The sequence below is a fragment of the Manacus vitellinus genome, unplaced genomic scaffold (genome assembly GCF_001715985.3).
Source record: "Manacus vitellinus isolate BGI_N305 unplaced genomic scaffold, ASM171598v3 scaffold_38_pilon, whole genome shotgun sequence".
Lineage (NCBI taxonomy): Eukaryota > Metazoa > Chordata > Aves > Passeriformes > Pipridae > Manacus > Manacus vitellinus.
Window position 1 is genome coordinate 5,859,895 of NW_021940526.1, and position 15,761 is coordinate 5,875,655.

Consider the following 15,761-nt stretch of genomic DNA (forward strand, 5'->3'; position numbering starts at 1 on the left):
GCTTTTCAAAACCCGGCCTCTTAGAAGAGGAGGGGAAAGGTACTTGTTAAAAAAAAGAGGTGGCTGCGACACAGCAGCCAATTCCCTGCCATTTAACATCACAACGCCGGAGTCACTGCTAATAACAAACTCCATTTGTAAACCCATTAAAAAAACAAACCGGCCCCATTTGCCATATAAAAAGTAATGGCTTTGTCCTCGAAGAACAGCTAGCAGAGATGTTTGTTTCGGCGAGGCGGGGAAGAGTTGTTCTCCCGCTGACCGTCCTTCCTGCCCCCCGCGCTTCCACGACCCACAGCTCTGTAAATGTTCCTACTTCCAGCAGCTTCCCGGGGCCACTGCCTTTCCTCAGCTGTTCTCAGGAAAACCTGCCTGGAGCAAAACCTGAACCGGCATCCAGCCGAGGGAAGAGCCTGACCCGGAGGCGCTCAAGCAAGAAGAGCCGGGGGTTCGGCTGGAATTCAAGCAAAAATGGGGATAAGGAGCAAAGGAGGCTCCACTTTGCCGGGGGCTTTGCACTCCCTGCCTGTCTTGCCCAGACCTGGAAGCTCTGCCCCGTGTGAGCTGCCGGTGCCACGGGCTCCATCCAGCTCCTGCACAGGTTCATTTATGTGCCCCCCCACCAAAGGCCCCACAGGCAAGGCATGTAATGTTCTGTAACGCTGGCAGCGGTACTGAGGTACCACTGCTCAGAGTCCAGGACAGCGAGTGACTGCAGACATCCCGTCCTCTAAACATCCCAGCCGACATTCTGAAGGCAAATTTCAAAAACCTACATCATTTTACACTTTTTCCAGCAGAAATCTTTGAGCCCTGCAAACCCAATTACAGGAGTGAATGAAGCAGACATCTGAGAGGGTAATTATTCCTAATTAGATTTTGACACAGTCTTTGGGAGACAGGCATTTGAGTCATAAGGAGAGATATCAAAATTCACAAAACTGGTAGTTACTGTGTTGAGAAGTCAACTACAGCAGTGCAGTGCTGAGAGAGACGAACCCTCAAGGAAGAGACCAGGAGCCCTGGAGCCACCTCGGCTCCTTCCACCCCTGGAAAGGCTCTTCTGGCCCCCAGGGGTGGATGCCCAGGGCAGCAGCAGCGCTGCCTTCAAGTTTGCTCCTCCCACCTCCTCTGCTAAATCCCCGGTGGATATTTCAGACTCCCATGCCCATTTTTCTCACAGGTGTTTCCTGCTGTGTGCCCTCCTCACCCCAGTGTTTGTGGCAGTCTGTCCCTTACCCACCTCAAACCCAGTGTTTGCTGACACCTGTGACAAACCAACCCAAGCTCTCAGTAACAAGATGGAAGGAGGGAAAGAGTTCCCTGCTTATTCCAGCGGGTGCCACACCATGTGTGGTGTGGAACTGATAATCCCCTTGACTTGGAGCGTGGACTGGGGGGTTGCTCTGCCAGTTCTCCCTTCCTTTCCTCAGCCTTTAGGAATCCTTCTGTTTGAAACTTCCTTTTAAAGTGGCTGAATTTAACTCATTTACACCTCCTAAGGAAGACCAGCACCGAGGAATCACCCACACTCAAAAGAGTGCAATTACTTAGTCCTCCTTCATTTAATGAGAATATATCTCTCTATGTGTGTGCATATATATATGTATTTGTTACCTAACAATTCCCAGTGACTCCCGTGAGAGGCAAAGGTCTCAAATACATGGAAATGGCAAAGAGAAAAGCAGGTCCCTTTGCTTTGTAGCACAGAAAGGAGAACTGAAATATTTGGAAATCTGGGCCTTCCCCAAAGCAGCCCCCAAAGCCTCCCTCGGTTCCAAACTGGGAATGGCCCTTTTCCTGAACCACCTCAGGCCTCCACCATGCAGCAGGTCCAAACATCCTGCTTGTAGGAAGCACCTGGAAAATCCAGTGTGACCCACACACATACACCCCGAAATAAATGAGCCATCTTTCCACGTCCTGCAGTGAAAGAGCACCAATTCCATCTCCTGTGACTAAATTAGTGCTTGGTCTGCAGGAAATTTGTAGCTGTGATTTCCCTGGATCACTCCTGTGTGAAACACTTGTCTTATTTTCCCCTCTAACTGCAGCTGGACTCCCACTTTGAGAGATGCCCATTGACTCTGGCACATTCCTCTCTGCAGATTCCATCACCTCCAAGAGCCTTTCATTCACTGCAGCCCTCACTTGCACTTCTGCTTTCAGATCCATTTTGCTGCTGCTGCCCTGCCACCAGGAGCCAAATTATCAAATTAGCAAGGGGGAGAGAGAGGCAGGTATGTGCATTTGCTCAGGTTTCCTCATTTCACAGCAGGTCCAGCAGATATGCACATACATTTTTCAAGAGATCAATCAGTAATCCTATTTTTCTTTGCTTGCATCCTCAGTGCAGCATTTCCATCTTATTCCCACAGCATACAAAAGGCTCAATTCCTGTTTACCTACCACGGAGCAACAGGTGAATGTTTATGCACAGGCTTCAAGGAGGTTTAAAATAAGACAAAACAAACTCTTCTCTGGCAGCAAACATGGCAATAATAAATTGTGCTAACACAGAGCAGTGGTTGTGGCCAGTGGAAAATAATGAGCACCCCTGTCTGGTTTTGAGGGATTCCCTAAGAATGCTGTACAACCAGAAAATGTTTCCCTGACTAACCAGGAAAAATCAAGCTGCAGCTCTGTCAGCCCTTCCTGTAAAATACAGGAGACAGAAATCCCCAAATAGCAATTATCAGTAGAACATGAATTATTTAAAGAGCTGAATGGTGGTGAGTCCCCATTCACTGGGCTGCTTTGGATACACCCTAGCATGGAGCATACAGGATCAGCATCTCTTGGAGTCAGCCTAAACTGCACCCTAAACTGTTGGAAATGCAACCTGTCCATCCTAGGAGCTGGAATCCGATGATCCCTGTGGGTTCCTCCCAGCTCAGGATATTCTGTGATTCTGTGTGCCCCAACCCCACTGTACCTGCTGGCTGCAGCTGCCAATCCAGCCCCCTGCAACCACGGAATTCCACACCTGTGACCAGTCTCCCTGCTGTGTCCCATGGAAAAACAACAGATTGAGTGGAGAGCTAGAAAAATTACACTCATCCTTGGGTACGGTCTTTGAAACTCCAAAATTAAACTGCCCAGTTCACACTCCATTATAAGGCATATTATTACATATTATATATTCCACTACAAAGGCCACGACAGAGCCAGTCCCTTTTTCCAAGAGCGTGGCTGGAGCAGGGGCAGGAGCCTGCCCACAAACACCACACTCTCCTTGCAAAGCTTACTCACTGCTTTATTCTAAGGAATTTCAGCTGGAGAAAAAGCCCCAAAAAACCCAGGCCTAAACCCCCCCAACATTTTCCACCTTTGTCACCCTGAAAAAAGTGCCCCCAATTCAGAGCTAATAAGCTGGTGTAGGACTTTCAAATGCTACAGGATAAGGCGGCTGCAATGACACATTAAGGCACAAGTTTTGCCCCGTGTCTGTGCCCCCAACCTTGGTGCACTGACCCCCTGACTGTGTGGCCAAGCCCTGGCACGGTACATGATGCCAGAGGCTGCTTTTTTGCTGCATAACTGGCATTTCAAAGGTGTAAAGCTCTATTTCTGCTCCTCTTCCTAACCTGATTTGGGGCTGGGATGGATTATGTAAGGTGGTTATTCATCAGCACAGGCTGACAGCATTTGATCCTGCACAATTCCATAGCAGGAACTAATGAGACATTTAAGAAAGAAGATGAAAAGGAAGAAAGAAGAGCAGATAAAGGAAATGCATTGTTTCGTAAAAATAACAAACCCCAAAACAACAACAAACAATAAGCAGAACAACTGGAAAGTAAAAGAAAAAACAGTTTTCTGAACCCTTTTGCCTTTTTTGTTCCTGAAATATATGTGCTGGTATTTGTCTCCCTTGAGTTTTCTTACCTTCTCACTAACTCTGCCTTATCAATTCCTCTACCTGCAAAAACTCAGAGTACCTTAAATCTGATTTCTCCTTTTAGCCCCTTTTCCCAGTGTAACTGTGCAGATCCCATTATTTACCACTAACCAATTTCCCATTCGACACTTCAGGAGCCATTTTCTCCCGTTCCAGCTTTGTTTGTCACTCTGAGGTGAAGCTGCTGACTCTAAAGCAGGGAGGATTTTCCCCACGGTCAGCACAAGTGTCACTGGTGGAAGTACCTTCCCCAATAAATACAGAGCAGCCTATTTAATTGGCATGGCTGTGCTGGAAGTGGAGAGGTGGCAGCTCAGGGCTGCCCCCTCCATGTAATACAGGGACAGGGGGACACGTGGCTGCCAGTGTGAAGGGAAGGGGGGCTCTAAAAACATGTCATGTTGTTAATCTCTTACAGAGAGATGGGGAGCAAAGGGTTTCAGTTACTTTTCTTATGTCCTGATGCCATTTTGTACCAGGGAAGAGAAGGACACGACGAATTTTTTAGGTACATTTCTTACAATTAAAAGCACAAGTTTTATGATGCCAAATAAAATACTTCACCAACTTGTGCAAACCCATCTCTCATCCTCTGGGCTGAACCTGCTTTGCATTCAGTGACCTCCTCTCAGGCTGACTTTGAGATGCAAAACACTGCACAGTTCTGGGTCCCAGAGGATCAGAACAGGAACAGTATCACAGAAAAGAGAGCGGGAAGAGATCCTACCAGGTCAGCTACCCCTTCTCTTCCTCAAGGCAGAATCAGCTCTGCTAAACCCACCCTGACTTTGTTGGCCTCAAGTGTTCTGAAAAGCCAAACAGCAGAGCTGAAGTGGGTGATTCCAGGGCCTGATCCCCATGGATAACTGTCCCACACTGTGCAGAGCTGGGCTGGACAGCAGGGAATCCCCTCACTGCAGTAATTTTCAGGTGTCTGAGACTTCAAAGCAACCACAAGGTTCCTCTAAAGGCAGATTGGAAACTGGGATGAACATTTAGGGCTGACAATTTGCTTTCTGTAATTTTCTTTCCATATTCTCAGAGTGACTTTATCACATCTCTGCTTCAGAAGGAAAAGGCTTAATCCTTGTGTTAACCTTCTTTTGATATTCCAGGGTTCTCATTTATTTCGGTCCCTCGCAGATTAAAGGCAGCAGTGAATGAAAACCCCACGGAATGCACTTAATGAAAGGTTAAGGAACTTAAACCAGCCTCCATCCTACAAATGCTTCAGGATCCTACAAGACTTACAGTGATAGTAAAAGCAAACAGAGAGAAGGGTTCAAGTAAAGTCATATTTTTCCACTGCTGTGTCACAGCAGTAATAACTGTATGTCTTCAAGGCTGCCAAAGGAACAGCACTGCTTTTTCTTGAGAAAGAGTGGTGTTGAAATTTCGTTTAAGATCACCCAAAACACGCTCAGCCAGAGGTGATAAGAAGGTTAAAAAGTTACAGCGGCAAGAAAAAAAGCTGAGGAAAAATGGAAAATCCAACTGGCTGTTGATTAAACAAATCAGTCAGGGCATATCCAGGGACGGAGGGGAACTCCTGGGCACTTCTGGGGGAAATCATCGTGTCTGAACATTTGTGGACCATTCTGATGCTTGCCCCTTTTCAAGGTGACTTTGAACTGATCCCTGTCTCAGAACAGGGTCAAACACGCTCCTTTTCCCACCGGGAGGGAAAAGCAAGCACCAAACAGATTTTGGCTCCCAAGTGCTTACGCATTAAGCCCTTCAGTCACTTGGACATCCACGAATATGTTATCCCTCTCTCCTGTAACAATATCTGCTCAATTATCCTGCCTGTCCCTGTTCGGGAGAGGGCTTGGAGCGAGGCCAGCCACCAGCTGAGAGCTCTCCTTGCCAAATCTGTCAAGTAAATTGATTTTCCTCCAAGACCTTTGAGCCTCTTTCAGCAAAAAGAAGCTATATTTCATCTCCTTTTTGCTCAAAGGTCTTGGAGCAAAAATCTCAAATCTGGACTAGAGGACAAGAAGTGCCACCCAGGGAACTCTTGGTCACCTACAGTGTATAGAGAATTTTGGGAATGTGTGAGGTACAGCTTTGCTCCTGGAGCTGACCCAGTGGCAGCCAATGAAGGATCAGCTGGGAAGCATGTCCCTCACTTCTGAGGTATAAATGCATTGTTCTGTTTGCTTGTTCACTGCAGATATTTTTCAGCTACTGTGCTCGGGGGGTTTTATATCCCTTTCCATCATACAGCTGCTCCTCAGTTCATAAACAGTTCTGCAAATCCATAAAAATTAGTAGGCTTGTAAAGAAGTGAATTGAAGATATTTGTTGCACCAGGGTAAGCTGTAACGCATCGCTCTGGTGCATCATTGCCTCCAGGGAAAATAACTGGGGAAGATTTATTGGGCACCCTCAACAACAGCAGAGGAAATAAAATCTACAGCCAAAGGTTTTCCATGGAAAATATCCACATTTCTGCCTTGGGCCAGGCAGCATTTCTGACTTCTCCTGAGTTTTGCAAGAACAGCTCTTCTACCACTGGAGATGGCACGGGTCTGGTTTGAGGACATTCCACACCAGCACTTCCACAAGAGCTGCAGGGAGCTCATTAATGTAATTTCTTATCTTCCTACAGCCTTAATGTCTTTTTAATGCCAGTCAATGCTAAACACATCATGTGTTTGCAGAAATACATCTGCAGTGTAAAAAGGGATGAGAACTAACAACGCCAAGCTGTGGTCAAACTCTAAATGATTTTGCTTCAGACCTAAACGGTTTTGTTTTAATCACAATTGTGGTTGCCAATTTCATTAGGACAATCATCCTGTCTTCTCTGTCTTTCAGCTAGAAATTGAATAAATAAATATATATTCCAGTGAACAGCAGTATTTCTATGGAGATTTCTTCCCTGTAAACTGATCTCTGCCTGAAAACTTCCCTCTACCTCATTTATGCCAGAAAGGAGAATAAACTATGATATAATTTAATGTGCTTTGAACAGTGCCAAGCTTTGGATCCAAGATTTTGGTTTAGTCTACACTAAAAAGCCAGCTGTGAAATCTAGGTTTGCATCTGGGCTTAAATGTAAATCATCTGGGGGGGGGGGAAGGTCATTTCATCTCAGCACTTAATCTTTGATTTCCTACGCCCTCAGCTGGAACAGCAGCCTGGTAGGTGTGATCAAAATCTTGTTTGGAGGCACTCAGATAAGAACAACCCATCACTGTTGATGTTACAGGCTTAAAATATGATAAAGTATATTATACCTTAACTCTCTACGGCTTAATATAAGCTCTAATACTTCCCTTCCTGACTGTAAATCCCATCCCTCAGGTTTTGCCTCGCCTGGGAGCGCTCCAGGTCAAACAGAGCAATCAGCCTCGGAAATGTCGTGGCTCCTGAGCTCCACCAAGTCCCTTAAAAGAGTGGGTGGCTGGGAGGGGACCATCCCTTCAAAGCCACACACCTTGTGCAAACAAGCACCACCTCCCAGCCCCCAAATTGGCAGAGCCCATTCTCACTCCTCACAGCCCCAAATCCACTGGCAGTGCAGGTCGGAGCCTGCAAATACATTGCTTTGAGACAGCCTCTTTTCCCAAATCCCAGAAGCTTGCTGAAGGCAGCAAAAGTCAGGGCAGAACAAATCATGAGAGAACAGGGCCAGAGGATGACCCAAAGCCACAGAAACCTGTAGGAAAATCCCATTCCTTCAGCACATCCTGGATACTCCAAAGTGGGGGGTGCAAGTAACACCTTGGGATAATCCAACCAATCCCCCCATGGCACCATCACTATAAAAATACAATTCTGACTGACAAAAGTGTGTCTGGCATTTAAACCATCCATGCTAACAGGAAGGACTGAGGCAAACAGACCTATTTTATGCCCACATTTGAATAAACATGCACAGTTTTTAAAGCATCCATTGGCTGCTCGTTAGTGCAAATGCTATTTAGCCACGTGGTGCAGTAACACACAAATTTCCTTTGCTCTCCATCTCAAGCAGCACACAAAGAAAGAAATAAAATATTTATAAGTCACCACGGATTTTACACTGTTTGACAGGGAACTCATGTTTGATTTGATGCAGTTTATGGTTCATTATGAAATATGAATACAAATCAATGTTCTTTATTTTCTGTTACCTCCAGAGATAATCTCCATAAATCAAGGTGCAGTTTAGCACACCTGACACCTCAGTAGAGTTTTGTGGCTGTCCAAGCCGATGGCTCTGTGTGTTTCCTGGCAGGACGGGGTGGGGAAAAGCTAAAAATAAAAATCACTGTATGGTGCTTTACTTTTTTGCCTCTCAAAAACATCATGACCTTTTTCCCCCCCCAAAGTATTCTCCAAGTGTTTTCTGTTTCCTAAAAAAGACAAAGAGATCTCCATGGACGGTTCTGTAGAAAGCTCATCAGTGCCTCAGCAGCAGAACTGATTGCATAAGCAATTAGTAATTGTTCCTTTCTTTTTATACATCTGGCTCCGAATTATTTATTGTTTTATTAATGCACTTAACTTTGCATATCTATGTGTGCCTGATGCACGTAACCCTTTGTTTTGAAGAGTAAGAAAATAAAGCACAATATCCACGCTCTGAGAACGCACTAAGGAAGTGTCAAAGCCCTGCTCTTAGTGAAAGGTTTATTTTCATAGCATGTCACTCTAATCAGATCAGCGTCTCCATCTCTCTGCACTGCACTTCCCCCCCGACAGCAACAGTTGTCACAACGACACCAGCAGCGAGAAAGGCACCCGAGGCAGCTCTGGGTGCAGCACAGGGCAGTGCCCGCTGCTGCCACCTCCAACAAACCTCCCTGGGAGCTCACAGGGACACCTGCAGGCGGATTTGGGGCTGTTTCTATGACCCCAGGGCTCTCAGAGGATGACCTAAAACCCAGCTCGAGGAGAAGAAAAAATAAATGATTGAGCTGCAACGAAGACACCAGGAATAAATACCTCAAGATTAGTCCTTCAAAAGCTGCAGCCCCTCTGCCCTGCCAAAAGCTTCATCAAGGAAATTGGCTTCCTGGGAGCAACACAAAATCATTTGGCTGAAAAGGGTCACTCCAGAACTTCTGTGGTAAATCCTAAATTTGTGATCTCCCAGTAAAGGCTCCGGTCAAAGAGCTGAGCCTCCATCAGCTGCAGCAGTGCAAGGTGGACAAGGTCAGGATCACATCCCATCTAACAAACAGCAAATATCCTTGAAAAGGGGGAAGAGAAGAGGCCCCTTCTTTGTTCACTGTTTACTTTTACTTATGGGAAACTCTTAAAAGAGCAATTTCTGTGCACTTCCCTCACACAGATTATCTCCTGCCTTCCAGGACAGCCAAGGCACTCAGCATCAGCTTATACACCCCAGGGCAGCTGCAGCACAACACCAGCCTGGACGTTTGTTTCCTCGTTGCTAGGAGGAATTGCCAAGGAAAAAAAATATATCTTCTTGGTTTTCTTATAAAGCCCTCACCACTACAGCCATCCTCACAGCATGCCTTCTAGTGGTGTAATCCCTATGGACAAGCCTGGAGCCAAACCAGGAGTCCAGCCCAGGGCAAGAGGGAATCCCCCCAGCACAGGGTCCGTCCTTCCTGCCAGCTGGAGGAGCCTCTGTATTTCAGCAGGCTCTGTCCTTATTTTTCAAGGTGCAGTAGAAGAATCAGGCCTTCTGTTCACTCTTTATCACTAATTTTTAGTGCTCTGTGAGATACACCTTCCTCTAGGAAAAGAACATTCTTCCCACCCTTTAAACAATCCTTTTGTCCCAAGAGTCTCAGTCAATATTCCTCTCAGCCCCTTACACAATTCTCTTAACTTTGTTAAAGTGCAGACCTCCAGAAAAGACTTCAGCCTAACGCCAGAATGTCTCAAACTTCTCTCCAGCCTGGAGCCAGCTGGTTTCCAGCGGCAGCTGGAGGAAGCTGGGGGAGAGATGAGCTGTCCCTGCGCTGAAATGCAGCTGAGAGAGGTGCAACTCTCCCCTAATCCAGCCTCCTTTCATCAGGGTATTAAGCATTCGTCTTCAAGCACTTCTGCTCTTCGGTTTAATCTTCCCTTATCTCCTGAGTGGCCACGGAGCAGCCTCTTGGAATTAATAGGGCTCACTGCTAATAAGCTCAGGAGCAGCTCTAGAGCACAGTGGGTTGGGAAGGCCATGGAAGATGCTCCTGAGCCCTTTCCCAAAGCCCCTACTGCAATCCCTTCCCAATGCAATATCCACAGGGATCACCCAGAACCTGCTGCCTTAAGTGAAACAGGTACTGGAGAGATTTGGCTGATCTTTCCCCGGTGCTGTGGGGCGAGCTGGAGCTGTTGGGATTTTCAGCTCCACGCTTTCCTAGGCTGCAACGCTTCCCTGCCCTCACCCGGGGGCTCAGGAGGAGATTTCCTGGAGACAAATCTCTAGGCAAACCAGCAAATCCCTCGTGCTGGTTTCGTGGCTCTGTTATTACAAGCTGCCTGTCTGGCAGCTGGAGCAGGAGATCCTGTCGGTATTACCAAAGCAATAAAGAGTTGGGAAGCAAAGACAGGGAAGGACAATGTGGATTTCTGCAAAGGGAGAGCACAGCAGAGTGTCAGAAGAGCCAGAGAGGGACATTTCAGGTATGTCCTCAACGTGCACTTAGCCCAGGCTGTGAGCCAGGTTTTATCCCAGTCCTTCTCCCGTCCATCTGGATGCACTTCACTGCAGTTTGGGAAGTGCCAGGTCTGAAACTTTTGCTCAAGAAGGGAGAACTTGTTTTTTTTTTAGCAAGTTAATGCAGTTGAGTCAGGGAGGGTCACGGATCCTTCCTCAGTGAGACAGCAACAAACCCTCCATCAACAGAATTGACTGAAAAAAGTGTGGAGCACAAACAATCACAATATATTCCCCAGAAACTCCGGGACCACAGAAATAGTGAGGGCATGATAATTCAGGCAGGGTGTCAGTACATCTGCACTCACACCCAGGCTGCCTCCAGCAGCTGGGTAGAGCACATCAGGGATAACTGGAAGAGAGCCCTTCCCACAAGCAGTAAAATATATTTATTCTTGGCTTATGTCTCTACAAAACCCAGCCCAGGAGTTGGGTTTCATGGTGAGGGCTATTCTGCACTACTGCAAAAGAAATGCCTTAAAATAGATTTAAAACTCACTACCTACAAATCAAAGGCGCCAAAAGTGTGCAGAGCTGAGATTCCCAAGCAACGTGGCCTTGTGCTCTCAGAGAGCCCTGTTATTCCCATGAATGGAAATGATAAAGACATCGTATAACATGGAAAGGAATGAAAAAACGCCTTCACAACACAAAATAACCCTTCCAGGGACTTGCTGGCAGGCTCAAGAGATAAGAAACAGAAGATAAGTGAAGGCAAGCACCCCAACAGCATTTCAATACCATGCCCAGTCTGAAAGAAGAAAATCTATTACTCTTCTCAGGAGAAGGAGTCACAGGCTCTTTATTGTCTCCAAGCATGACAATAATGAACAATATCTCAAGACAGAGCTCATACTGCTTGGGAGACAGATGGGAGAGATGCTGTGTCATTTTTTTGTTGAACTTTTCTCAGCAAAATCACTACTTTACCAATAAATCACTTCTTCCCCAGCATTTGTGCTCTGACCCAACACAAAAAAAGGATCTGTAGCAAATGTGGGAACGCAGAGTTTTTTGAGTGATCCCACATCGTTTGACTGGGTGTCACATCCCTGCAGAGACTGCAGGGAGAATAAAAACACACCCAAGGCCTCCCTCAGTGCCTTCCAAATGTGCTCCCAGACATATTCATGCTACAGAATTATCCCATTTCAGCCAAGGTGTAGCTGCTTTAGGAAGTAAAGGCGGGAGGTAGCTGGGAAGGGTGTCTGAATTCCCTGCTAACCTGAGCCACCCAGGAGCAGGGCTGTTCCCAGCCAGTCAGACAGGAAAAGGACCATGCAACTCTTGATTTCTAGACAAGAGCAATAAATAAGTGCTGTGGCAGGAATCCACAGGCTGGGATGGAGTGAAAACACAACTTCAGAACCATATTATACTCCATGGTATGATGGTTTTCTTCAGCAGCAATGGAAATAAACAGTTGACTCAGCCCAGCCTTTGTATGGCTTTAGTGAGGCTTCCCAGCCAAATTCCAAGGAAAAGGATCCTCAATCAAACGCCAGAAAAAGCAATGGAAAAATTCCCACTACACTGAAAGGCCTTTAGATGTGGCCCATCTACTGTACTCTCTTGGCAGAGCTATTCGAAGTTACACCAGTAAAAATACTCCCAATTTGGGAACTATCCTTTTCTTCCCTGTCATACAGTTCCCTTATCCCAGATGAACTCAAAATACCCCATACTGATGAAAGTATGGAATTATAATTCAGCCTCACGTACAGCTGGACCCATATGTGCAGGGTCTCTGTTCTTATTTAGGAACAGTGTAATGGTCCATTTTTCAACCCAACATTAGACCTTCTCAGAAGATGTTTTCCTTGATGTTCACCACTAGAAAGCATAATGTACCTTTTTTTACTTTTCCCTAGGGAGATCAGATGCTGAAATGACTGCTGGAATTAGTCCTACTTCTCTACTGAACTGTTACAGGAGAAAGCATCTTCACAAGGCTCAATTAAAACTCATGTTAATAAGCTAAAGTGTAATTAATCAAATAGAGACAATATTTTACTGTAAGAAAAAAAAGTTATATATTTTACTGTATTGGCTATATTATGATATCTTATGCATTCACTCTCATGGAGAGTGAATTTTTATATTTAACATAAACAAGAATGTGTGAATATTAAAATACAAACATTCAGTACACATATAATGCACATATTTTATATATGTTTAAATGTAAGGAAAATTGAACATCAGTTCTTTATATAGGAGAAATATTGTCCCTGGCTTTAAAACCCAGGTTTGCTGATTTGGCCTCACTCCCCATAAAGTTTTTAAAGCTCATTCCAACCAGTAGAAGAGGCTAAAGCAAACACAGCCCTGTGGTACCCTGGCTTGAGGGAATACATTTAAGGTGTAAATCACATGCTGGGACAGAGGTGTACGGTCAAGAACATCCATAGTGTTTTATTGGACATAAAGGAGAAAATGTGCAGTAATAAATTGTAAAAGTTATGCCTTTTAGCAGCTGGATGGCCACTTTAGAAATTTAAGACCTCACCTTTAAAAAGCAAAACAACTAAGCCATTATTCATTTTTATTTCACTCTTCCAATTCCCCATCAAAGATTTTCACTCCACATACAACACCTTGTTTTCCAACAGCTGTCAAGAACGTAAGAAATTTTGCCTTGAAGAAAAACACAACCATTTCTTTCTGTCCTAAGATACAACAGTGCATGTTTCAATCCAGACAGGGTTGCAGCAATTACATTTATGCAGATTATATTTCATTCCACCAGAGCAGGGGGGGATTGTTTTAAATGAGAAAGGCTAACACTCCAGAAAGTATTCTGGAAGCTAAATATTCCAGGAAGGAGTCAAAGATCCATCCTACACTGTAGGCTCACCTCCCCCAGGAGGCTGACGCAGCGTCAGGTCTAAGCTGATCCACTTCAGCCTTTCCAAAACATGATTTCATGGTCACAGCATTCAACTTGTTCAACTCATTTCAACTCTCATTCAAGTAATTTCTGGGCACGTGGCACCTGGATTCAGTGTTGGGGTTATTTTGCCATTTCTGCCCTCACATTTTTAGCTCTCCATGCAGAGAAGCACCTGGACCATGGACACCTTCAACAGGCAAAGTCACATCTCTCTTGGCCCATGCCCAGCCCACTGTTACTGCTGCTTGGCTGAAAGGTTTCCTCACAACTCTGAGTGCCCCCATTTCTACACAGACTTTTACTAATGCAAAGCAAAACCAAAGCCAAAGTACAGACCCCTCACTACTCCTTTTTTGGGGAAAGCAGAACAACTTTGCAGCTCCTTCACCTCAGATGATGCAATGAAGGTTTCTCTGTTTCACCCAGTTTAACCCCTGCAGAGCTTTGTTGTGGTGCATATCACAGGTTCCCTCCTATGAGCCTGCAAACACCCATGAAACCCTGAGTGGGACCTACTCCTCCTGACTCCAAATGAATCCAAGGTCATGCACATCTTTATAGGGGAATTAACATTTTTTAGGACCGCAGCCCTTTGGGGACAGTTTGGCCTCTGGGTAGAGGAAACTGCCCAAGGGAATGTGGTTTATGCAGGATTTTATGCCTCCTTTACCAATCAATACACCATAAAATACATGCTGAGGTCCCACTCACACGACTCCAACGAGCCTCACAGCATCGAGGCAGAGGATTTTGGCAGTACTTTGGCACCTCCTTGGTGCCTTTTCCCTATGGAGTCACCTCCCACTGTCCCCTCAGCCAGAGGACAAAGCTCAGTCTCTGCAGAGGGTTGCAAACAGGAGGCTGATTACAGTGCTCAATTAAGAGGCAGGTCCCTGCAGATTGGTGCATCACACAACCTTCGTGCTCAAAAGGTCAAACACAGGGGGAAGTTGGATTCCTGTCACCGGGAAGCTCCCTGCTGGTTCTTGTCTTTCAGGGAATGCACATGGATACATTTAGACAGAGCTGCAAATGGCAAACCAGGATGCCAACATGACAGCAAGCTGGTCCTCTGCAAGCACATGAGCTTCAGTCAGAGAAAAAAAACCCACAACTTTATGAGCCTGGGAAGATGATAAACTTCCCTACAAGGGTATGAGGATGTTCTTCAGTTGTGTGACTTGCATTGTCTTTGAGACACCTGTCTCAAAGCCAGGCTTTACACCACGAGTGTGACGTGCCTTTCCCTCATACCACATTTGCAGCACTTTCCTGCTGAGTTTAACAATATTCAAGGCTGGAGAAGCAAAGCTCCACATGAGTTTTCAGATCTATGCAATTTAGGCATATTTTAGATTACTGTCTGAAATAGAGACTTACAGCCCTCTGTGAGAAAGTCCAACCCAAGAAAATAAAAGCAAACACCCAGTGAACACCCAGCTCTCCCTAAACACCAGTCCAAGCCCATTTCCATTCCACCTGCACCCCCCTGCTCCCAGCTGGTACCACAGGTATAAAACCAGGCTGATGCTACAGACCTCACGGGCTAAGTTTTGTCTCTGTAAATAAAACCGGTGGTATTTTTTCTTTGAACAACCTTTAGCAGGTTGATCCTGCCTCTGGGAATGATATTTCCTTTACAGAAACCCGCTTGAAGGATAATTCACACAGAGCCACTAAAAGCTGAGGAAAAGCTGGGGAGAGCAGCCCCTGAGTCTGCCCCAGGAGGCAAGTGCCACTCACTTGGATCTGCAAACCCTCTGCTGAGATCCCACACAACCCAACATTTCTGCAAGTTTCTCAAGTCAGGATCCAACCTTGCTGAATTCTTTGCATGTTCACATGGACTATTCAATGAACAAAGCCATATACAGGTTCTGTTCTTCCCTGGGTTCTTCAAGGGGTTTGATGGGGTCTGTGCTGATATTTGGGCCAACTGTTGCCAGATGCTTAGAGGAGCAAAGTAACCCCCAAATCAAACTAGCAGTGGTGGGTTTGCACAGTCTGACCAGAGAAAGACAGACTGACACCCTTAAAAATATTTCCACTCAAACTTTCCTTTCTGTCTCAGAGGAATAAAACATTTTGCAATGAGGCTGAACTTCCCTTTTCATGATGCCTTCACTGGAGAGGGAGCACTCTCCCAGGCTCCAGAGACAAAAGATTTACAAAAAAAGATCTTTCATGTCTAATTTCAGTTTAGCCTCTGTTATGACTCCCTGTCTTGGGCTCTATACCAGGATTTCCTTCGCCTTCTGAAGCAAGAGTAAACTCAAGTATTAAACAAAACCTTCTATTTAAAAAGAAAACAATTGAACTTTTCATCTATAAATGTACACATTTGTTCCAGAAAT